The 25,617-nt window shown below is 38.3% G+C and overlaps 1 long non-coding RNA gene across 2 annotated transcripts in view; it reads left to right on the top strand.

Moving 5' to 3' along the window:
* LOC147022451 (uncharacterized) overlaps nucleotides 1–25,617 on the top strand; it is a 113,637-nt gene that overhangs the window by 5,248 nt on the left and 82,772 nt on the right. Inside the window, exons 1-2 of one of the 2 annotated variants that reach the window (XR_015061255.1) lie at nucleotides 1,889–3,088; nucleotides 3,263–3,337. The exons of the other annotated variant lie outside the window; for it this stretch is intronic. This is a non-coding gene — a long non-coding RNA (uncharacterized LOC147022451). Of the gene's footprint in view, nucleotides 1–1,888; nucleotides 3,089–3,262; nucleotides 3,338–25,617 lie in introns of those variants that run through there. 2 annotated transcript variants of the gene reach the window in all.

The raw sequence follows: 25,617 nt of genomic DNA, 5'->3' as shown, positions 1-25,617 counted from the left end.
TCACTCATAGAAATTGATCCAGAGATGTCGGATTTAAATGTTCTGAATCAGTGACACAGTCTGCTCTGTTAATATTCTCTCATTTTTGTGAGCACTCTCCCTCACACACACAAAGCTGTGCATTCAAGTGCGGCCTTTTTGCACTTCCAATGCTTCAGACAGCTCTTCTTGCACTTGCACGATACTAGCTCATAGCAGGTGTGGGCTGCTTTGGGTAGCTTCGTCCAGTGTGGCTCGTACACCCCCTCATCATTCTTGACCCAACCCCAGCTGGATGGAGGAGGCAGCTCTGGCGTTGGTAGCAGTGTTTGACCCCACACATGGTCTCCTTGGTAGGCCGCCCTCTTCACATGCTCCTCCAGAGCTGCCTTGGTTGGCGGGATCAGCTGCACGTTGTTCTTCTGCGCGAAGAGTTTCTTCCAGGCCTTGTCAATGTCATTGCACGTGCTGGTTCTGTCATAGAGCAATGTGACGAACCTCTCGATGGTGTGCATGACATCGTCAGGTATGTCACTTGGTGCAGAGGATAGCTTCAGTAATGCGTCTGTAAGTTCTGGCAGAACGGTCCAGATTGTCCAAGCAGTCTTCTTACCATGTCCAGCAAAGCTAGATACAGTGTCACACCCAGTCAGAGCGTGAAACATTGGGAGTACCTGTGCCTTCTCTGGTCGTAGGCCAGCTGCTATTTCATGGGCTGCCAGGTACCTAAAACTCTTCCCAGTACCAAATGCTAGCCACAGTTCATCTTCTGGTTGCAGTCCCTGGGCCCGTGACACAGCCAACACCACAACATCGGTGTCAACTGTCTTGATCAGTATCTTGTGGTGACCATGGTTGGCTGCATGGGATGCATGCAACAACATTCGACTGTCAGCTTCTTCGTGGTTGCATGGGGCGAGCAAGGGCAGGTCTCCTTTTTTTCTCAACCAAATCAAATTGTTACTTTCTTTGACCATTATTGGACCTTTATTAGTAAATAAACTTTCACTATCAACCTGCATTCCTCTCCAGTAAAGCAGATATGTGTCATAACAGTAACCACTGGCGGCCATTTTGAAAAATGGCTGCCACAGCCAACGGCGGCTGAATTTGAGATGGCCCAATATCCAAATCTGTTCATAATATAATAGGCTACTAGTGTGCCAAATTTGGTGCTTTCCTCACAAAATGCACAATTGTTATGCTATATTTAGCTAAGTTTCCGCACTCTGGTCAACTTTGTGGTAAATAATGAATTCATTGATACAACTGTGCAAAAAGCAGGTGTGCCAGGCTTTCCGGGGTGTCTCGAGCATGTGGCGATGATCTGGGACACTACCGATATGCAAGGCAAGAGAAAAAGGATCTTTATGTTATATTAGATGACCCGTGAACCCGTCGGGTTCCCGTTGTGACAGCGGTTGATTAAAAAAAATCATTTAAAAAAAAAAGAAAAATATAGCTCCAGCGAACTATACTGCTGAGGTTGTTTGCATTGATCAAATTCTCCCGAAGAGTACTTGACTGAATCGGGAATTGATTTTTTAATAATATTTTTCGTTGCCCGATTTGAACGAAACTTGATACTTCACACCACAGGAGAATGGTAAGGTGGCCGTAAAATTTTTGCGCTATCGTGTACCGTTTTGGCTGTATTTCGGGAACGTACATGCATACATACATATACATACATACATACATACATACATAATGAGAGTTTTAGTAATATATATATATATATATATATATATATATATATATATATATATATATATATATATATATATATATATATATATGTATATATATATAGCTGGACCTGGAAAATGCTTATGGCTCAGTGCAGCATCACCTGATTGCCAAAGCATTGGATTTTTTTCTGGGTCCCCAACAAGGTGACGGAGGTGATTGCCCAATATTACAATGGTTTTTTTAATGCGTTTTTCTACACCGAAGTATACAACCAAGTGGCAAGAAGTTGAAGTAGGCATGCCAATGGGGTGTGTGAGTAGATGATAAATGGGGCTTCTGGGACACCCATTCAAATGAAATGGCAAAAAGTGAAAAACTTGCTGACTCAAGCCCCAAAATAGGAGACTGATTTTCTCTTCACCTATCCCCTTCCCTCCCATACAAGCGAATGTAAAATTGAGACTATGAAAGATTGAGACTTACTGATGAAAGCACTTCTTTCCCCAACATAATCACAGTCCTTTTATATTTTCATTCCACTCAAAGAGCGAACCAACGAATATTTGTCCATGTTCCACTTTAGGGAATAATTTCATTTTCTTATAACATTCATTTCCATCGAGTATATTCACTTTATTTCTTCAAGCACGAAAGAAAGGGAAGTTCACTATCCTTCCTTCGGTTCTGTAAAATGGGGAAATGCCTTTATGAGCACAGTCGTGCTGTAAAAATGAGGAAGTATTCTGCGCCCATGTCTCTCATGGTTATATCTTAAATCATCAGAACACTAACAGAACAAAGTTTAGCTAAAAGCAAACAAAAACAGCTTTTAAACGTAGGCTTTTTCAAAATCATTCAAAGCAAGCTGTTTCATTTTCGTGTTAAAATGAGTTGGTCTGGAGTCAGCCAAGCTGCCTCACCCGAACCAAGCCAAAAAAATTCCGGTCATTTCCTATGTGGGACACACCCTGAAAAAACCATTGTGTAATCTCCTATTACGTCATCAACAGGAGGTTATTTATTGCTTCGTATGCTCGGGCTTTGTATTTATTGCTCGGGCTTCGTATGTTTTGTTTAGAGAATGGATTGTGCAGATAATTCCTCCGACCTTATGGATCAATCGTTTTCACAAGATGACAGGTGAGATCCTTAACCCAATTCATTACTTGTTTTATACAGAATTAAATCATGATACAACCAATAATTATTGTGTGTCTTTTTCTAACAGGTTGTCCCCAATAAGAACATCGTTGATAACTGATCTAGAACAGGAGGCCTTTGAATTACACGATGAGTGGCTAAAAATGAATGACTTCCTTGAAGACATTCGATCATTCAGAAGAGAATTGAATGACATTTTTGTTGGCTGGAAAAAAATTCTCTCACATCCTCTAACCTTGAATGAGTTGAGTCAAAGGTGAGAAATTATCCCTCTGTCTCTCTGTGTGTCTTTATTTCTTTGTCTCTGTCCCTCTGTCTTTATCTCTGCCTCCGTGTGTGTATGTGTGTATTTGTGTTTGTGCGTGCATGTGTGTGTGTCTTTGACTCATTATTATTATTATTATTATTATTATTATTATTGTTTTTTCAGTTTAAACACCTGTCTGGACGAACCAAACACACAACTTGATCTTCTGGAGGAATCTGACATGACACTTTTCTGGAGGTAAATGTTATATTTTTTATTTTGTTAAGATCATAACATAATCCTCTTTGTGTACCTTAATTGTTCTTTACTCTTTGTTTTGAACAGAATATGTTGATCGAGTATCAAAACCAAACCATCAGACGATGTGTCTTATGTGGATGGGACTTGTGTGGATGTGGCTTTTATGGGTGGGGTTTGTGTGGGAGGGGCTTGTGTGGGTGGGGTCAAAAAGGGGTGGAGTTAAAAAGGGGCAGAGTCAAATAATTTCAATTTATCTTTGTCTTTTGTAATTCCTGTGAATAAAATGAACCTAAAATCTCTTCCCCCTTAAAATCACGTAATTTGTAAGTCGAAGGAACTGTACCGACGACATCAACAATTTTTAAAAGTTCATTTGTCCATCGCTTGGTATAACCTTTTTCAAAATGAGATTTCCACCTGTATATTCTTACTATATCACCAACTTTGAACTTTGGCTTTCTGACATTAATCTCTTTTTCATGTTTTAATTTTGTAAATGTTTCTGATGGTTTCGTTTTCGTTGAGGTATGAATCGTGTCATTGTACTTATCTACAATGTCCTGAGTTAAAGATAACCATTGTTGAGAACTGAGTTGAGTGCATTTTTTTTTATATAGTCTCTCTTTTAAAGTGCGATTAAAATGCTCAATAACAACCGCTTTTCCTTCAGTAAAGGTGTTGAAAAATGTAATGTTGTTATTTTAAAGAATATTTTAAATGTTTTGTTGTAGAACTCTGTACCCTCATCAGTCCACAAATTTTTAGGTTTTCTCTGGCTTTTATTGAATATCTGTTGGAAAGCTAACATAGTATTACCTGTTTTATTTTTCAAAGGGACGACCCACGCATATCTACTCCTCAAATCAATAACGGTTGAAGCATAATTGTACCCGTTATCATAATTGAGTTCAATCAAATCAGCAGACCAGATACAATCTACTTCCTTGGAATAAACCTTCCTTCTATGAAACTTTGTGATTAGTGGTTTATGTAATTCATCAGCTAATTGCTCTTCAATCTTAATGACATCATTAGAGCCTATAAGTTTTTTGAATTTCCAAGCCCAAGTTTCAATTTTGCACTGATCATCTTCTTCACGATGAACCTATCAACTTTTTCCCTCAACGTTGGATTTTGTATCAGAGACAAATATACAACATTTCTCTATCAGCTTCATGTTTTTCTTCCAATGTTGTGCTATTTCCATAATCAATATCATGCCTCATACACACTTCATCAACCCTATTGATAGGTTTGCTCCACCGTTTTGGATTGTGAGCCTCATCTAATCTTTTATTTAAGTTTGTTCCTGCACCACAGAAAGAATACCCTGGTAGATGTAATTCCCCTGGTATTCCAGTTGTTGTAAATTTACTTCCTGATAAAAACTTTTGTATATCTCCCCCTCATTTGTGTTTGGTGATGAATTCACTCTTTTTTTGAGCCACACACTGAACATGTACCTTTTTGTTTCACCCTATTATTTTTAATTTTAACATACGAGATATTTTTACTCTTGGTTTCCTTTTTACATTTTAGACAATAACTCATTTATTTGTGTGAAAAATTCCAACAGAGTGCGAAAACCTTTTTAGTTTCCAACATGCACATTTGAATTTTAATTTTTAAAACATAAAGAATCCTTAGAAATGTCTTCACTCTCTCCTTCATTTATTTAAGAAGAAAAATTGTAAAACTTTAATCAAAGTCAATTACACCAACATCATCAACAATATCTTTTCCTGCTTTCTCTTCTTCATCTCCTTTCTCATTTAAATATTCTCCCTGAAACCGATGTTAATAGTCATGATGCATATATTTCTAATAGACTTGCGAATCTTTGTTTTCCTCCTCGGTGCGTTGAGATTTATTTATTTTCTGTAGTACCTTTGATCTTTTTATAATCTCAATGGTTTCCATATTTTTATATATATATTTTTTTCTCTCTTTCCTCCCTCTCTCTCTCCTTCTCTCTCTTCTCCCTCTTCTCCTTCTCTCTCTTCTCCCTCTTCTCCTTCTCTCTCTCTCTTCTCCCTCTTCTCCTTCTCTCTCTCTTCTCCCTCTCCTCCTTCTCTCTCTTCTCCCTCTCCTCCTCTGTCTTCTCTCTTCTCCCTCTCCTTCTCTCTCTTCTCAGTTTCGTCAACTCCATCCTCATCCCTTACTATCCTTGAACCACTTTCACCCCACAAAATATCATACATACATTCACCTGGATTACTTGATATTCCTGCATCCAAAATAATTTTTTTTACAACAGGAAACCAATAAAATTTCTTCTGATTTTATAAAAGAGCCTTGCATTTTCTTAACTTTCAAATTCTTTCATTATTTAACATTTTAGTTAAATCCAAAGTTGTTGGTTTATTAACATCAGTATAAAGCCAACAAGTCTGAAGACGACGATGGTTCACGAGCGGTATTTGACGATGTAGATTGTTTCAGAAGTCAAGGATCAGACAATGTGATAATGTTTGACCAAGTTATAAAAATGATCAACATGATGTGGTACGAGTGACAGGTTATTAGCTGCAAAATGTCGAAAACCCGGTTTCGTTCAACAACTTTCAAAATTTGACCTTTGCATAACCTTTAAAGGTCACAAAACAATGTTGTGGACATTAAAATAAGGAAACAGGATACATGCTATAGCTTAATGGAGTTAGTTCGTCGAAGAAGGTCGAAAACCCGGTTCGATTCCCACAACTTTGAAAATTTTGACCTTTGTGAACTTTAAAGGTCAAAGGTCAAGGATTATGACCTTTGGTGCAAAACTTCCTCTGGAACATTCCAGGAACAATATAACATCATATAGGCTATATGGCATTTCCCACTCCTCGGATTATTCATACTTTGATGAAATCAGCGTAAAAACAAACTTGAAGGGGGCGCCATGGGCAAGGTGTTCGAGAGAGAGAGAGAGCAAAATGGTTTCAAGACTTTAGGTGGGGAATGACCTCAAGATGATGCATAAAAATATTGTCATCCAAGCTCTCAAAGTTTGGGCGGTCGTATGACTTTTATGTCAAAATTCGAAATTTTCTAAGTTCTTGACCTTGACCTTGTGACCTTGACCTTAGGACGAAAATGAAAAATTGAGCTCCGTGGGGCTATGCGGGTGCCATTGGGCTAACCAAATACCAAAACCCCTGCCAGATTCGACAAACCCCTCGGAGAAGATGGATTTTTATGTCAAAATTGCAATTTTCTAAGTTCGTGACCTTGACCTTGGGACAAAAATGAAAAATCGAGCTCCGTGGGGCTATGCAGGTGCCATTGGGCTAACCAAATACCGAAACCCCTGCCAGATTCGACAAACCCCTCGGAGAATATGGATTTTTATGTCAAAATCGCAATTTTCTAAGTTCGTGGCCTTGATCTTGGGACGAAAATGAAAAATCGAGCTCCGTGTGGTTATGCAGGTGCCATTGGGCTAACCAAATACTGAAACCCCTGCCAGATTCGACAAACCACCTCGGAGAAGATGCAAATTGAAATCGGCTACCCCCTAAAAACACAATTCGCAATTTTCTCAGTTCGTGACCTTGTGGCCTTGACCTTGGGACGAAAATGAAAAATCGAGCTCTGTGGGTGCTATGCAGGTGCCATTGGGCTAACGAAATACCGAAACCCCTGCCAGATTCGACAAACCCATCGGAGAAGAAAATTTTTACGTCAAAATTCGCAATTTTCTGAGTTCCTGACCTTGTGACCTTGAGCTTGGGACGAAAATGAAAAATCGAGCTCTGTGGGGCTATGCAGGTGCCATTGGGCTAACTAAATACCGAAACCCCTGTCAGATTCGACAAACCCCTAGGAGTAGATGCAAATTTAAATCGGCTACCCCCTAAAAACACATGTTTTTTGGGCGTGGCTCCACCCATAATGGGCGCATCACGCCCATTTTCAGGAAAACACAACGAGATCATGATATAAACCTCCCACCAAAATTTTATCAAGATCGGATCAAAACCCACGGAGCTGTGCTCGGGACAGACACACAACAATAACGAATATAGTGGTCACTTATTTTTTTCGTGAATATTTTTTCGTGAACCAATATTTTATAGAAAATACCTCATTCTTATGTTGTAGAACATATTTATTAAAATACCCAATACCATTTTCTTGAAGGTATGCTTGGACAAAGAAATGATAATTTTCTTGAAGCCTTCTTGCTGTCATTTATGTATCAGAAATATATGACAGATTAATATAATGACAGGAAAGACCTCCCCATCTTCCCATAATTAAATCAGTTTGTATTCCCTTACTTATTATATATAATCCTGTTCTTTGTGTTTTCATGATATAAACTATGGCAAAACCATGATTGATTTTACCCTTATTAAATTATTTTATTTGTTGTTTGCGAATCGTGCTTCCAAAAAACTCATTCTCGGCTCCAAGTGGATAATATTCTTCCTTACGAGACTGATTTAATTGTTCCAGGTCTTCTAGGTTAATTTTAAATGACCAATTGTACCCTAAATCAATCATATCATATCCCCATTGTTCTATTCTCATACAAACGATACGCCCCTCTTTATAAAATTTTATTTTAATTGGAACTGTGAATTCTGTATGATCTGGAAATAAAATCAACACTTCTGTATCTTTGGAATACACAGCCATTTTATTTGAGGATATATATATATATATATATATATATATATATATATATATATATATATATATATATGTATATATATATATATATATATATATATATATATATATATATATTGTGATAAATCACTTAATCTCACCAAGTCATTCGCGTCAGTCGAGCTTGGATAATTGGTTCAAGAAAAAAAAATTTCATGAAAAAAATAAGTGACCACTACATTCGTTATTGTTGTGTGTGTCTGTCTGTCTGTATGTATGTCTGTCTGTCTGTCTGTCCCGAGCATAGCTCCGTGGGTTTTGATCCGATCTAGATAAAATTTTGGTGGGAGGTTGATATCATGATCTAGTTGTGTTTTCCTGAAAATGGGCATGGTGCGCCCATTATCGGCGGAGCCCCGCCAAAAAAACGTGTTTTTAGGGGGTAGCCAATTTCAATTTGCATCTTCTCCGAGGGGGTTTGTCGAATCTGACAGGGGTTTCGGTATTTGGTTAGCCCAATGGCACCTGCATCGCGCCACAGAGCTCGATTTTTCATTTTAGTCCCAAGGTCAAGGTCACGAACTTAGAAAATTGCGATTTTGACATAAAAATCTATCTTCGAGGGGTTTGTCGAATCTGGCAGGGGTTTCGGAATTTGGTTAGCCCAATGGCACTTACATAGCCCCCGGAGCTCGATTTTTCATTTTCGTCCCAAGGTCAAGGTCACAAGGTCACGAGCTTAGAAAATTGCGATTTTGACATAAAAATCCATCTTCTCCGAGGGGTTTGTCGAATCTGGCAGGGGTTTCGGTAATTGGTTAGCCCAATGGCACCTGCATAGCCCCACAGAGCTCGATTTTTCATTTTCGTCCCGAGGTCAAGGTCACAAGGTCACGAACTTAGAAAATTTCGAATTTTGACATAAAAATCATACGACTGCCCAAACTTTGAGAGTTAGGATGACAATATTTTTTATGCATTATCTTGAAGTCATTCCCCACCTAAAGTCTTCAAACCATTTTGCTCTATCTCGAACACCTTGCCTGTGGCACCCCCTTCACGTTTGTTTTTACGCTGATTTCATCAAAGTATGGATAATCCGAGGAATGCGAAATGCCATATAGCCTATATGACGTTATATTGTTCCTGGAATGTTCCAGAGGAAGTTTTGCACCAAAGGTCATAATCCTTGACCTTTGTCCTTTAAAGTTCACAAAGGTCAAATTTTCAAAGTTGTGGGAATCGAACCGGGTTTTCGACCTTCTTCGACGAACTAACTCCAATAAGCTATAGCATGTATACTGTTTCCTTATTTTAATGTCCACAACATTGTTTTGTGACCTTTAAAGGTTATGCAAAGGTCAAATTTTGAAAGTTGTTGAACGAAACCGGGTTTTCGACATTTTGCAGCTAATAACCTGTCACTCGTACCACATCATGTTGATCATTTTTATAACTTGGTCAAACATTATCACATTGTCTCATCCTTGACTTCTGAAACAATCTACATCGTCAAATACTGCTCGTGAACCATCGTCGTCTTCAGACTTGTTTATTAATTTATAAGCATTTTTCATATTAATATATTTTGCTTTACTATATTTCTGTCATTCAGCCTGTGCCTTTGTGTCATAATTTGATAAATCAATATCCAGTTCTTGGGATACACCAAAGATAGAACAATCTTTACCAACATAAGTCATTTATATTAGATTAAAAAGTAATGTCATTAAAAGATTTGTTTTTGTTGAGTTGAAATAACGCATACGTCATTCCATCTGAAATCACCAAATTTAAGAAAATGTTCCCAGTTGATCTCCTCAGATTTACTTTAAACTTTCATAAAATAGTTCCCAGGCATCAAAATGAAGCTGCATAAAATTTTAGGTCCATAGATGCGGTAAACTCCGAGATATTGAGGGTTGAAAATGTGGTTGTGGCCCTATTTTTATTGTCGTTGCGAGCATCACAAAATGAACAGCTACTTTTAAACTCCCACAACTTTTTAAATATTAATGCTAGAGCCTTGAAATTTTCAGGGATGATTCTTCTATAACTGCCCTGTAAGAAACAAACATAAAACTGAGTATACCTTTTTAAAATTTTATAACCTGATCAGTTGAAATCCACCCCAAAAAATGTTGGTTTTGTTTGAAGACCCAAATTTGAGACCCCATATTTTTTTATTGACCCATCCCAGAAGCTTGAAATTTTTTCATGTAATAACTGTATGGTAGTAGTATTCAAATACATATTTACTTTTCTTAATCAGTCACACATAATAGTCATGATCCCTCAAAAATTGAAAATTTTCATTTTCCCCGAAATTTAAGTGAGGATTGCAAATATATGACAAGTTATACCACTTCAAATTGTTCACCATTTGAAAGAGCATATTCAAGTTTACAAAAGTGTCAAATATCAAAGTGGTATATTTAAAAATATATATATATTTTCTATTTTTTTTAAAAAACTTGTTAACACAGTCGTGAATACATGAAGTGTGTGCATGGTGTGGGCACCATGGTAATCATGAATGATTAGTTCTATGATTCAAATTAATAATGCAAAAATATATCACATACTGCAATAACAATGTAATAAAACATTTCACGTAAGTGATTTGAATAGGTCCTTAATCTGCTTTTCCAAGTCAGGTGCGAGCTTGTACTGCCTCCCAGTTGACGTTAGGGGAGCATCAATAACTTTCATCACATGGACCAAAGGAACCCAACAAATGTCCTCCCTTGAATATAACTATATACACTGCTGACATTAGCAGATCAGCCACTATTCCTGAGTTCTATTTTTAGCCCCAGCCAGATGAGTTAAGCTCTTGCTATTTACAAATGAGAAACAAAGAATTACAAATTCAAATTTCAAAGTATTGTGTTCATGGTATCCTAATAGCAGATATGAGGCGATATGAGGCGGAATGACTCACATAGACATAATTGACCACAACACTTGGAATTTAATTCTTGGACTTGAAATGTTTGATAAACACCTTTCTGTAAGAATTTTATTTCTTCAACAGGTGGTGGAAGACCAAAACTATCAAAATAATATTTGTCTTGACTATTAAAAATACAAACCCAATGAGAACCGTTCCCATTATTATCTTCTAAGTTCAAAATAATATTCTTTGTATGTTTTGACACGTTTGTTAATTCATCTCTCATACAAATAACCACATTATGAATTTTTAATTTCTTACAATATTTGATAAGTTCTAAATTTGATGTTGTATTCTTTCCAAATTCTTTAAACCACTCTTCAATGCTCATTTATTTAATCCTGGTGTTGGCGCAGTGGTTAGGGCAGCGGCTTGGGATCCAAAAGGTCCTGAGTTCAAGCCCCGTTGGGCCACTGAGTTAATACACCAGTGGGTTGACTCAGCCTGTCATCCTTCCGAGGTCGGCGAATTGATTAGCAGTGTACTGGGCCGGTGTATACCCCGGTTAAAATAGGGGTACCATATCCCTGTGTTGTAAGAGGCGACCAGGGTTGCGTCAGGAAGGGCATCCGGCGTAAAACATGTGCCAAATCACTATGCGGATCATATGGATGATCCGCTGTGGCGACCCCGAACGGGAGCAGCCGAAAGAAGAAGAAGAAGATCAATGCTCATTTATTTATTAGAAAGATTTAATCCATTACCCCTTTTTGTTAATTTTACACCTGCTTGTGCGATAGAAGAAAGCAGATCTCCAACTAACAATCTCGCTTTATCAGGCAGACTTTCAAGTTTTTCAGCAAAATCTACAATTACACCACTTCCACTAATTTGTTTCTCCAACTCTTTGTTATGTCTTTCCAATTCTTTTTCAGACCAGAGTTGAGCCTTCCTTTCATTGGCAGTTTTCAGCGCTGCTGAAATACCACCCGTCAATACTCTAGCTGCACTTATACCAGCAAATAAAGGAATTGGAAATGGGAGAAATCTTCCACTCATCTCTTATTGAATATTTCTTCAACATTCGTTTTGACATTTTAATTTTAAGTGAGCCAGTATCGTTCAAGATTTTCTCCTGTTCTCTTGTGAGCAAAACATCAATTCTTACTGCTCCTTTTCTCTGAATTGTATTGACATTAATCAAACAAGGCTTTTGATTTTGAATACAAGATGATAGTTTATGAAGATTGATTTGATTAACATATACCTCAGATGGCACTTTATTACTCATTTATTTATCAAAAAAATTAAGTGAGACTAATCATAACACCATTATCTGTATTAATCTGTAATTCTGTTTCTTCCAAAAGCAAACAATATGTATCAACTTCTTCACTCTCTCCTCTTTCAATGTATTGAGAAGTATCCACTCGATTAGACTTTATAGTTTCCTTTTGAGCACTCAGGTCAATTTCATAGATTGTATACATACTTTTAAATGCTGTCATATCCAAAATGGGTTCTTTATTTCCATTGCTTTCACACACCTTTTGGTAATACTTGTATGCTTCAGCATAATCATTTTTTTCCCAATTAATTTTCAATCTATCTCGCAGATAAAATGTTCCATCTTGAGAAACGCGAAGTTGTTTCACCTTAGCATTATCACTCAATGCATTATTCTTATCAATAGCAGTATCACCATCTGTTTTTTTTTTTTAATGAGCCACAGATATCGTGGCTTTCCTTCCAGAACACCCAAATTCCATGTGTAAGTGGTTTGGTTCAGTTTAACGTGTTGGCATCTTCTTTTAAGGTATGATACATTGAGTGGTTTCTTTGAGTTAAGTCTTCTATTCAACATCTCTTCTGTTTCAAGATTAGGAATATATTCACTAATATACCAACTAATTTCATCAATTAGGAATTTATGCTGAGCAGCAAAAGCATTAGCTTTTTTTGTTCCATTTGCATTCCAGTCTGTTCCAGTTATTGCATTTACCTTGAAGTAGTCTTCTTTTTTAGTGGAGTTTGAGATGACAATGGTATCATCCAAATCATAGATACTATCAATTGCTTCCATACTTGTATTTATTGAGGAAAAAAAGATGTTAAAACTTTTGAAACCCTGACCAAATTATTTGAATTATTTTCTGTCGTTCTTGGGGAGACAACTGAGTTTTGCCTTTCTTAATTTCTTTTATTGCTTGCAATTTATGACATTGCTTTTGGGCATCTTTTATACGCATAATAGCACCTGCTACATTGCCCACAGCAGAAGCAGTTTTTTTTGTATACCTTGTCGAGGCTTGTCTGAGAGCTAACACACAACGCACATCAAGGGGGCATGAGACAAGAGGGACGGGAGTGGGAGGGACAAAACAGTGGGGAAGAGACACATTAGGGGATCTTTGGAGGGGAGAGGGATGGGACGGGGAACATGGGGAACAGAAGATGGACATTACAGGGACTTTCAGGAAGTAAAGCAGGGAATTTGAAGGAAGTGGGCTTGGGTGGATTATCGGGGGTAGAAAAGATCGAGGATTTGGATGGGGGTGGTGGTGAACAGCTGTTTTGAAAGCCTGGAGGGAAGAATGCGAAAGAATAGAGTGAGGGAGTTTATTCCAAAGGCGGGAAAAAAGAGGAATGAAAGAGTGAAGGTGAGCAGTGATTCGTGATTTTGGTAGTTTTACCAGAAGGGGGTTGTTGGCTGACCTTGAGCACCCTGAGGAAATGAGGTGGGGAAAAATCGCAGAGAGAGCAGGGGGTGCAAGGCTGGAGAGGAGACAGTAGAAGACAGAAAGACCACCGACCAACCTGCGGTGATTGAGCGAGATGCCCAAAGACTCAGCCTCATTGTGGGAGATGCCGATGATCCGAAATGCCCTGGTTTCTACAGCGTCAAGCCGAGAAAGGTGGGAGGCAGGAGCACCAGCCCAGAGGGGAGAGCAGTACTCCATCAGGCTATGGGTAAAAGCTTTGTAAGTGGTCAGGAGCTCAGGAGGGCCGATGAAGGACTTTGCACGACGGAGGATTCCCAGTCGGCAACTGACTTTGGAGGTGAGGTTTGAAATGTGGCTTTCCCAGGAAAGGTCATGGCAGATATTGAGTCCCAGAAGCTTGAAAGAAAGGACTTCTTCCAGAGGATTGTTGAGAAAGTGAATGGGTGGGTTTTCTAAACAATCTTTTCAAAGAGACATAGTGAGAGTGTGAGATATTTGTCCGGATTGAAAGACATGTTCCACGTGTTGGACCAGTTTGTGATTTTATCCAGATCTGCAGTGAGCAAAGAAGCTGCTGCTTGCTGGTCTGAGGGATGACCGATGGTACGGCAGAGGGTGGAGTCATCAGCAAATAGATCTAGAGGATTTTCCAGAGGGTTGAACCAATTAGGTCTTTATGTTGAAGAATAGTTGAACCTTTCCCCATTAGAGTATCAATTATCCCACCTCCTTTTTTTCAAAATTGATGTCCTACACCTCTTTGTCTCTTAATAGTATCCTCTACCAAGATACATACCTTCACCCTTGTAGTATGGGGAAAGGAACATCCCATCCCCTGTAATTATTTTATATTTCCCCAACTCGTGTTTCCCCACAATAACCATCGTATTTATTTATTGGAAAAATTCACGTCGGTGAATTCTGTTGGATATAATTTCTCCATGAAAAGAAATCATGCGATTATCTTGGTCGGTTATCCTAAAATTTACTCTGTATATGGTTTTTCCTGACATAGGAAGATAAACCAGATTTTTGGGTTCCATATTGAATTTATAACCAATTGGGGTTGAGTATGCGCTGAATGAAAATATTGTATTTGTTCTTATTCCATCATTATAAGTGCCATCAATCAAATCACAGTGAATTAATACCGAATTTATGCCTGGGGATATTTGAACGACATTATCACTGTAAAACGTCCCATTAGTTTCAATATTTTTTGAGGAGAAACCCAATAACTCTCCAAATGAATAAAAAAAACTTGTGAAATCAACCTTGTAATTATTTTTAAGTTTAATGGTTGATTTTGAAGTATGTTTTTGAATATCTATAACAATATTTTTTGGTTGATCACCCTGTTCTTTCATAAGGCGAGCAATTTTGGAAGATATTTGAGAAATCTCATATGCTCCAGGTGAAACTTATCATTTTGTATCCACTTCCCGGATTATCAATAAAATGGTAATTTTTCTCGGTGATATTAAATAAGGTATTATAAGTTTCCATGGACAATAAAAATGCCTCATATTCTTTTGTTGCGTCAACTTGTAGTGGGTATGGGAGTGAAGATGTGTGGTCGCTTGTTGTGGAATTTAAACCAACGATTTGGAATTTAAACCAACCAACGATTGTGGAATTTAAACCATAAACGATAAAATGTCTTTGTATTGACATTTGAAAATTATTTTCATGTTCATCAACTGGTCTAAAATGGCCGATGCTTCATAAAAGCAATTGCTATTTCCAGCCTTCTTACTCCCGAACAGCAATAACAGTCTATAAACGAATTGTGATGGGTCATTTGGAAGAAAACCAACACCTGAACCAAGCCTACTTAAAGCCTGAATAATGTGTTTCTCCTTCTCATTCTTCCTACTTTTACCAGAGAGACTAACCCTATAATTAAGAGAGTGCAGCAGATCAATATATACTCTATCATTATTATTTTTCATATCCAATGGTTTATCAAAATACTTTGATTCATCCCTCACAGTTGAACCTTGTTTTCCATCTTTTGTGAGAAGAAACATTAATCTCGGAGTTAGTTTAACAGGGGGTTGGGCAAAACTCAAGAACCTTAATTCATCATTAAATATCAATCCCTTTTCTTGAACAAAATGAAATATTGCTGGTTGTTCTGTTGGAATGAGTCCTGCTTTGGTTTTTGAATCCACTGAATATTCATTGTTTTGAAGAGCCTTCACAATATAATCAGGGGGTTGATTAATCTCTTCCAGTTGTTGATATAATCAATCATCATATTCTAATTCTCCTATATGCTCTAATTCTTCCTCCGTCATTTGACTGAAATCTTTTAACATTTGAAGTTTTTTTTCGGAGTATATTCCATTGTGGGAACTGTGGAAGCATCTATAATTTTTTCTTGGAAAGTTTTTAAAAGTGGTTTTAAAAATTTCTCTTGTTTTCTTTCAAATGCTTCTTCACCTGTTAGTTTCTGTCTCTGGTTCTTCTTTGTCTTCTTGTTGTTTTACAACTTTTGAAACCAACTCTTGATGCTCCTTAAATTTTCTTCCTCTTTCTTTCACATCCATTTATTTATTGGAAAATATCATTCACTGAATTATAAAGGTCAACAGGGAAATTTTCCTTTTTTTTCATCATTAAAGTAGATGTGTTCAAATAAATCCTTTTCTTTAAATATTTCATCAAATTCTTCATTAACATTAATACGAGTTGTAATTTCTTCTTCACTAATGCTTATATCTCTGCTTTTCATACGTTTGCGTTCAGTTTCTCCAACATCAAAGATAATATTCAAAACAAAGATATAATAAATGCTTTCTATGGTCTGTTCTTGCTCACTTACATCCTCCACAATGGAAACCTGAAAGGGTTGAACATTATAAGAAATACGAGAACACATTAAATGTTAAAGATTTAAAGTTTCCAATGTCATTGATAGTCCTAAATTTGAGAAAATGAATAATCTATCTGTTAATGTGTATGGATTAATAGATACAAACAAAGTCCAGATATTAAAAATTTCAAACAACTATAAAAATGATGAAACACACATTGACATTCTCTCTTAACTTCAAAGGAAAAATCACATTATGCTTTCATCAAAAATTTATCAAGATTAACCAAATCACAACTATATAAGAGAAAATGTAAAACGTATCCTTGGAAGAGATGTCTCAACTCATTCCACACAAAAGAACGATTAAATCAACATTCAAAATATTGTACTAATCATAAATCAACCGAAATCAGTTTAACAAAAGCAGGTTCAAACATATCATTCAAAGATTTTAACACATCTATAAAACACCCGTTTGTGATATATGCTGATTTTGAAAGTATCTTTGAAAAGATAGATACTGTTTCTCCAAATCCAATTAAATCATACACAAATAAATATCAAAAACATACTCCTTGTGGTGTCTGTTATTATATCAAATCATCTGTTGGTATACAACAAGTTTGAACTTTATAGAGGAGAAGATGCCTCTGAGGAGTTTGTAAGACGATTGGAAAAAGACTGCATAAGACTAAGAGAAATAATGGTTAAAACCTATTAACCATTGTCATTAACAAAGGGAGAGAAAAAGGAATTTAGAAAAAACAGTATCTATCATATTTGTGAGGAGAAAATTGAGGGAGATGTCAAAGTTCGGGATAATTGTCATCTTACTGGAAAATATTGAGGCCCAGCTCATTCCTGCTGAAATATTAATTACAAGCCCCCAAACTTTATTCCTGTCTTTCTTCACAACAACGTTCACTATGACACACATGTATTTAAAAATGAACTTTCGAAGACATCTGGAGATATTTCTGCCATTCCTAACACAGATCAAAAATACATCTCATTCACAAAAACAATACATACATCCCTCATAACCCACATCAGATTTCTTGGCACATACAAGTTTATGGCAAGTCCATTATCTAACTTAGCATCAAATATTAAAAACTTACCGAATCTTAAATCACATTTCTCAAGTCAAGAAGGTATTGATCTCTTATCACAAAAGGGAATATATCCAAATGACTATATGGATTAATTTGAGAAGTTTAAAGAAACACAACTTCCTTCAAGGGAAAATTTCTATAGCAAGTTGAATAAAACTCATATTTCCCATAGAGATTATATACAAGCTAAAAAGGTTTGGGAGAAGTTTAATATAAATAATCTTGGAGAATATCATGATTTGTATCTTAAAACTGATGTATGATGCATTGTAATTGGCTGATGTGTTTGAAACTTTTAGAACAGTCTGTGAAAATAAAAATTCTGATGGATGAGACCCCGCTCACTATTACACAGCCCCGGGTTTGGCTTGGAGTGCTATGTTAAAATTGACAAAACAGAATTTGGAATTAATCAGTGATATCGATATGCTTTTAATGATATAAAAGGATAAAAGAGGAGGAATATCTCAAGTGTGTTCCAAGAGATATGCTAAAGCAAACAACAAATATCTTCCTGATTATAATAAGAATGAGGACAACTCTTACCTGATGTATTATGATGCTAACAATTTGTATGGGTGGGCGATGTCTCAAACTTTACCTTATGGAAAACTTAAATGGGTTAAAGAAAAACATTATGAAAAAGTTTTACAAGACGTTGTTGTCTCCTCTCAAAAAGAATTGGATGAAGCTGAAGTTGGATATTATTTTGAGGTTGATTTAAAATATCCAGAACTTCATCACAAACATAAAGACCTACCTCATGCCCCTGATAAAGAAAGTCCAATAAAGATTGGTTAAGTGATTACCAACAGTCATTTAATATAAAAGGTAAATCTCCATAAAACAACTTACAACATTAAATGATAAAGAAAGTTATGTTTTGCATCAAAGGAACTTGAGACAATATTTATCTGCTGGGTTCAGAGTGAGGAAAATTCATAGAATTTTGAAATTTAAACAGTCATTGGTTAAAGAAGTATATTGATTGGAATACAAAAAGGAGAACAGAAGCAAAAACAGATTTTGAGAAGGACTTTTATAAATTAATGAATAATGCTGTATTTGGAAAGACTCTGGAAAAAAGTTAGGAATCAACAAAACATAAGACTTGCTACATCTTGGAAACAGGCTTCAAAGTTAATTAATAGGCCAAGTTTTGAGTGAGCGGAGGTGTTTTCAGAGAACTTTTATGCTATTCATTTGAAAAAAAGAGAGTATTGAAATGGATAAACCTGTTTATATAGGAACAACAATTCTTGACTTGTCAAAGTCGTTAATGTATGACTATTACTGTAATAATTTAAAATCAAAGTATAAGGATAATGTGTCTGTTACATATGGATAACAGATTGTTTTATATTAGAAATTAAGACAAGTTATGTGTATGAGGATATGATTGATAATATTGATATATATGATGCAAGTAATTATAAGTCAGGTGATGTGTTGTTTTCATCAAAGAACAAAAAGGTTATTGGTAAGTTTAAAGATGAATTTGGTGGGAAGGTCATGAGTGAATTTATAGGATTGAGATCAAAGTCTTCTGCTTTCACATATATTGATAATAATAACATTGAAAGGTGTGATAAGAAGCTAAAGGGAATAAAGAAAAATATAATCAATGAAACAATAAGCTTTAAACATTATTTCAACTGTTTAACGTTAAAGAAGGAAGAGTACAGAAAAATGAACACAATAAGAAGTTATAAACATCAATTATATATATATAGAAGAGATAAATAAGAAAGCATTAGGAGCTTTTGATGATAAAAGATATATTTTAGAGAATGGAATCAATCGTCTCCCTTATGGTTATAAGTACAAGTGTTAAGATATTGGGTTGGGAATTTTAACAGGCTACCGCTGTCTTTTTACTGACTTATAAATGATGGAACCGAGCAATAACAAAAGCAAAGACTGGAGATGTAATTAGCCTTTGGTATTTGAATGGGAAACATAAAGAATGTGAGAAATATCAAATCAGTCTTATTGAAGAAATAACTAGGGTAAAGTAGATGAAACAAATAAGCAGATAAATTTAATTACAAATAAGTTGGAGGATGTAAAGAAAAAAAATATCCTTGAATGGACTGAAAACTTTGATGGTTATCAACTGAACAATGGAAAAATAATTTACTACAATCTCAAAATGATATGTGGCTCAGGGGGTGGTCAGACAAGAGCATTGAGAGAAGTTTATCATTTCACTTCTGCTCAACAAAGACACTTAAACCAAGAACCAAGTTCCAAGTTATTATTTGTGAATATACTCGATGGAAATGAATGTTATAAGAAAATTAAGTTATTCCCTAAAAGTAGAACATGGGCAAATATTTGTTGGTTCGCTCTTTGAGTGGAATGAAAATATAAAAAGGAAGAAGTGCATTAATCAGTAAGTCTCACTCTTTCATAGTCTCAATTTTACATTTGCTTGTATGGGAGGGGAGGGGGAGGGGATAGGTTGGGAGAAAATCAGTTTCCTATTTTGGGCTTTTGGGGCTTGAGTCAGAAAGTTTTTTTTCTCTTTTTCCCAATTCATTTGAATGGGTGTTCCAGAAGCCCCATTTATCATCTACTTGTGTGGTTTCACCGTTGCTGTTTGTTATGACTATGGAAGTAATTATTCGTGGGACAAAAGGAGTATCAACTAGTGTAGTTGGAGGTGAGGATATACCACAGCCACCAATCAGGGCCTTTATGGACGACATCACCATTCTGTCTCCTGAGTTGGAAGCAGCTAAAATGTTGTTGAAGCAATTCGAGGAGCTCATTAAATGGAGCCGGATGGAATTTAAGCCAAAGAAGAGCAGGAGTCTTTCTATGAAGAAAGATAAAGTGAAAGAGGTTCATTTTGTGGTGGCTGTGGATAGAATCCCTACATTGAATGAACAGCTGGTTAAGAGTCTTGGCAGATGGTATGCACAACCGTTAACAGATAGGCATCGAGGAATGCAGGTGCAGAAGCAATTTGTGCAGGGTCTGTCTACAATTGATGGTTGTGGCTTGCCAGGGAGGTACAATATATGGTTCAACCAATTTGGGTTGTTGCCTCGTGTCTTATGGCCTCTCCAAATATATGAGATTGCTCTAACAAGAGTGGAGAGGATGGAGAAGATGGTCAATTCATACATGCAGAAATGGTTGGGTTTGCAAAAAATGGTAACTAGTTTGGTGTTATACAGCAGAAGTTCAAAGATAAAGCTGTCATTTAAGTCACTTGCTGAAGAATATAAGATTGGGAAAGCCAGATTCCAAATGATACTTCGAGATTCAAAAGACCCAGTGATCCGTGAACTGGGGCCAAATATAAGAACAAGAACTAAGTGGGATGTTCAGAGGATGGTTGAAGATTCAGAGAGTAGTTTGCAAATGAAGGAAATCATCGGGGCAGTGCAGAAAGATAGGAAAGGATTTGGTTGGAAAGAACAGAAACGGTGGCCACAAGTCAGTGCAGGTGGGAGACAAGAGATGGTTATCGAAGAGATTAAATGTATGGAAGAGGAGAGAAGAACGGTTCAAGCTATAAGTCAACCTCAGCAAGGAGCATGGACAACATGGGAGATGATTATGCAGAAGAAGGTTTGCTGAGCATCGCTGTGGAAGATGGAGCCACAGCGACTAATCTTTGCACTTAAACCAATGTGTGACCAGATGCCAACTGAGTCAGGAGAATGTGCCAAGTGTGGAAGAAGAGAGACATGAGAGCATGTACTGTCTGGTTGCCCGAAATCTCTAGCCAGGTATACTTGGCGACATAACCGGGTTTTGCGAGTGATTGTCAAGGTTACGAAAAGGCTCGGTGATGAGGCAAACAAATCAGACATAAAAGAGAAGACCATAATCACGTTCATAAAGGAGGGTGAGAAAGTAAGGTTAAGCAACATCAAGGGGGCAGCATGTATTTTGAAGCCAGTTGTAGGATGGCAGGTCGATGCAGATTTGGACAGAGCGCTGAGGTTCCCATGTCATATTGCAGTCATCCAACAAAGACCTGATTTAATTATTTAGTCTGATGTGGTAAATCTCTGCATCATTGATCTCAAGAATTGAACTTATCTTCATCAAGTACACAAAGAATTCTGAAGCAGGAACTAAAAATAGGACTGTGTGTCCTGAAACTGACCTGGATCAGGAGCAACAGTCACTCAAACCCCCTGCAGACGCTGATCTTTTTTAATGGTGTGAACAAACTTTATTACATTACAGGTGATGAAGGTTGATGTTGATGTTGATGTTGCCGGTGGATGTCTTGGAAATCACCTTAGGGCGAAGACGAATTTTGTCTCAAAGGACACCGGATACCATTGACCAGAGTCACAGGGCCAGGCTTCATGGCAGAGCTGAGCTGTTCAGGGAGCTGAGGTGTAAAACTGTACCTGCTCTCAGGGTGGACAAGGAGGCCTATGTGTGAGGAATCTGTGAGGGGGTAGAGCATCTCCTGTGGTCAAGTGATTCTCATCCTGCTTACAGGGGAATTTGTGCATTGCGTTCATTCAAGCCCATCCCTTGGTGCACTGCAGTTAGAGCAGAGGGTGGTGGGCTCTTGACAGAGGAGTCCGAAGTGAAGGCCCGCTGGGCCGGTTACTTTAGCAGTTGTACCAGGCTGATCCACCAGCTGTCGAGTTGGTCATCAGGGGTGTTACAATCCCTGTTGTTGACTCTCCAATCAACTGTGGTCCACCTTTGTTTGTGGAAACACGGGCTGCGGTGAACCGGTTGAAATGGGGTAAAGCTGCTGGGATCTGTGGCATCCATGCTGAACTTCTCAAGGCTGGTGGAAATGCTGCACTCGTGTCGTTATATGCAGTACTGTGTTCTGCCTGGAAAACAGGCATCATCCCAACTGACTGGAAGAGGGGCCTTGTTGTCCCTCTCTGGAAAGGGAAGGGTGATCGCCAAGACTGCAACAACTACCAAGGGGTGACGCTGCTCTCAGTGCCGGGCAAGGTCTTTGCTCAGATAATTATTGATAGGGTTCGCCACTATCTGCTTGAGCACCAGCATCCAGAGCTGCCAGGGTTTACACCAAAGAGGTCAACGATTGACCGTATCCTTGCTCTTCGGGTCCTCACTGAACGCACACGAGAGTTTCGGGAGGGGCTTCTTGCGGCCTATGTTGATCTCTGTAAAGCGTTTGATTCAGTGAATCGGGATGCCCTCTGGAGGATTCTTGGTCTTTGTGGGGTGCCACCAAAACTGATCGATCTGATGTCTGAACTATACTCTGGTACTGAGAGTGCTATGAGATGTGGTGATACCATCTCTGACCTATTTCCAGTTGTTATTGGAGTTCGTCAGGAGTGTGTACTGGCCCCCACACTTTTCAGCACTTGCATGGACTGGATTCTGGGGAGGATGTCAGAGAGATCAAGCTGCGGTGCATCATTTGGGAATGTCAAGATCTCTGACGTTGATTTCGCAGATAATGCAGTCATCTTTGTGGAGACTTTAGATATCCTGTTGGGGGCCCTCGAGGTGCTGAATGAGGAGTCAGAGCCAGTGGGATTACGGGTTTCTTGGGTTACAACTAGGATCCAGGCTTTCAATGACCTCTTGGATGCTGCTGTCCTGTCTGTGCCTGTTTTTGGTGAGGATGTTGAGGTCATGGAGAGATTCACTTACCTTGGCAGTGATATTCATGTCTCTGCTGGCTGTGACCCAGAGGTCAACAGACGTCTGGTTTTTGGCCTGGGAGTCATGGATTCACTGGATTATGGGGTGTGGCGCTTGCCGGTACCTGTGCAGGAGGATGAAAGTCCGAGTCTTCAGGTCCTTGGTGCTTCCAATCTTGCTCTATGGATGTGAGACTTGGACTCTGACTTGTGATCTGAGACTGAGACTTAATTCCTTTGGTACCAGGTTTCTTCAGAGAATCCTTGGCTATCGCTGGTCAGACTTTGTGTCCAAAGAGGGGTTGCTGAGAGAGACTCAAATGAGATTTGTTACCTGCGTAGTCCGTGAGCATCAGCTACAGCTGTATGGGCATGTGGCTTTTCTTCCTGACGCTGATCCTGCTCACCAGATTCTCTCAGTGAGGGAGTCTCGTGAGTGGAGGAGGCCAATGGGCCGACTTCGTGTCTCGTGGTTGCAGCAGGTTGATTGGCATCTCAAAGAGATGGGGATGGGCCTGGCATCTGCCTGGCGGATGGCCAGATTGAGGCCCCTGGAGTACCGGTAGAAAGTGGATGCAGCGACGCGCTGCTCTGGCGCATGCTCCCATACCTGACCTGTCCTGACCTGATGAAGGTTGTGGTCACGTTTCATTGAAATTGGGTGTGTTGTTTCGGAGAAGTGAGCAAATACCTATTTTGGGGGGGGGGGTGGTCAAAGCACCCCCCACTCCCTGTTTACCCTTTAATAAGTGCAGATTGTGATGCGGTCAATATACCTTCTTTAGGCATCAGATCCGAAGCTTGTGGCCAAGTTTCATCAAGATCGTGTGTTTGGTTCAAGCGATAATGACTGAAGTGTTTGTGGACGGACTGACTCACTCAATCACTCACTCACCTATGGACACCACTCAATCGCATAAGATCACCGGACTAAAGTCGAAGTGAGCTGAAAATGTACCCATGTTGCATACAAGTGAAGCAAAAACTAACAGACAGTGAAAAACAACTTTGTGTGACAATTGTGTGAATGGTTTGTGGAAAAAATGCGAAGGGATCCAAATTTTCTGAACAGTTTGTGGTTTTCTGACGAGGCCCACTTTCTTTTAAGTGGTCATGTTAATTTGAAAAACAATGTGTTTTGGGGGTTCTAGTTCTCCTGATGACGTTCCCGAAAGGCCGTTGCACAACCAGTAATATACTGCATAGGTTGCCATAAGCAAATCTGGCATCATTGAGCCTTTCTGGTTTCAAGATGAAGAAGGGAAATCGGTAACTGGGTGACCATAACCACTGAACGGTACTTGAAAGTTAACCAGAAGTTCTGGGTTGCATTTGCGAGGAAGCATCATATTGACATGGCTGCGCAATGGTTTCACAAAGATAGGGCCACATCTCTCACAAAAAAACATATCGACACAGTGGCTACAACAGAAATTCAGTGATCGAATCGTCTCTTGAAGGATAGCTATGTTGAATGGGCAACTCATTCTCCTTCTCCAGACCTCAACCTACCTGACTTCTATCTTTTGAGTTACCTTAACGATAGAGTGTACCAGTGAAGACCTCAGACTAGCTATTGACGACCTAAAAAATGCAATTTCCACCAACATCAAAGCTATTCAGGTTCAGGAATGCAGCCGAGGTATCGACAACTTCACCAGGAGGAGCCATTTGTGCCCATTGCAGCGGGACAGCCATTTAGAATACATGTTTTGTGAATGTCTTCTGAAACCACGAGTTTCATTTTTGTGTTACTTTATTCGCCTTATTACAAAAATTCTTTTGTGCAAGTTTCATGTTGTTTCAATGGAAAATTAAAAAAAAAAACTTTGGATTGTGTTGTTGATGAAACACCCTTTAAAGCCAATATCCAATTGTAAGCAAGGTCATGGAATCCATCGTTGCTGCTGACCTAATCTTCCTGTTTTCAAACACCATGATCTCCAACCATCAGTTTGGATTCTGTCCTGGTGACTCAACTCTGGGCATTAATTTGTTCCTCTCTCAGCAATCGTTGGAGGCTCTGAATCTCAAACAAGAGGTTCGGACTGTCTTCCTGGACATATCTCAGGCATTCGTCACAGTCTGCTTGTATGCAACTCTGCTTGTCAAGCATTCAAGGTCCCATTCATTCTTGGATTTCTGACTTCCTCCACTCATGCACTCAATGATTTACTATCAATGGAAACTTATATTCTCCTCTCCCAGGAGAGACTTGAGTGCCCTGAAACAGTGTCTTACAGGGCCCTGTCTTGTTCCTTATCACATAAACAAGCACCAAGATGCTCTGGAACCCCCAATTTTCTTTTTTACAGATGACTCCACATTGTGACGTACAGTATCCAATCCCACTGACAGGCAGAAAGAAGCTGCTTCACTCCTTGCTGATTTGGATTTGATTAGATGTTTGTTTCATAAATGTAGTGCATGTGTTTAAACTCTGATTAATCTCAGTTACATCCTGTTGCTCTTGAAGGATCATCAAATGATCGATCCCACCTA

The sequence above is a fragment of the Eptatretus burgeri genome, chromosome 8 (genome assembly GCF_056783735.1).
Source record: "Eptatretus burgeri isolate ZD-2024b chromosome 8, Ebu_testis_v1, whole genome shotgun sequence".
NCBI lineage: Eukaryota > Metazoa > Chordata > Myxini > Myxiniformes > Myxinidae > Eptatretus > Eptatretus burgeri.
This window is presented reverse-complemented; position numbering and strand designations above follow the sequence as displayed.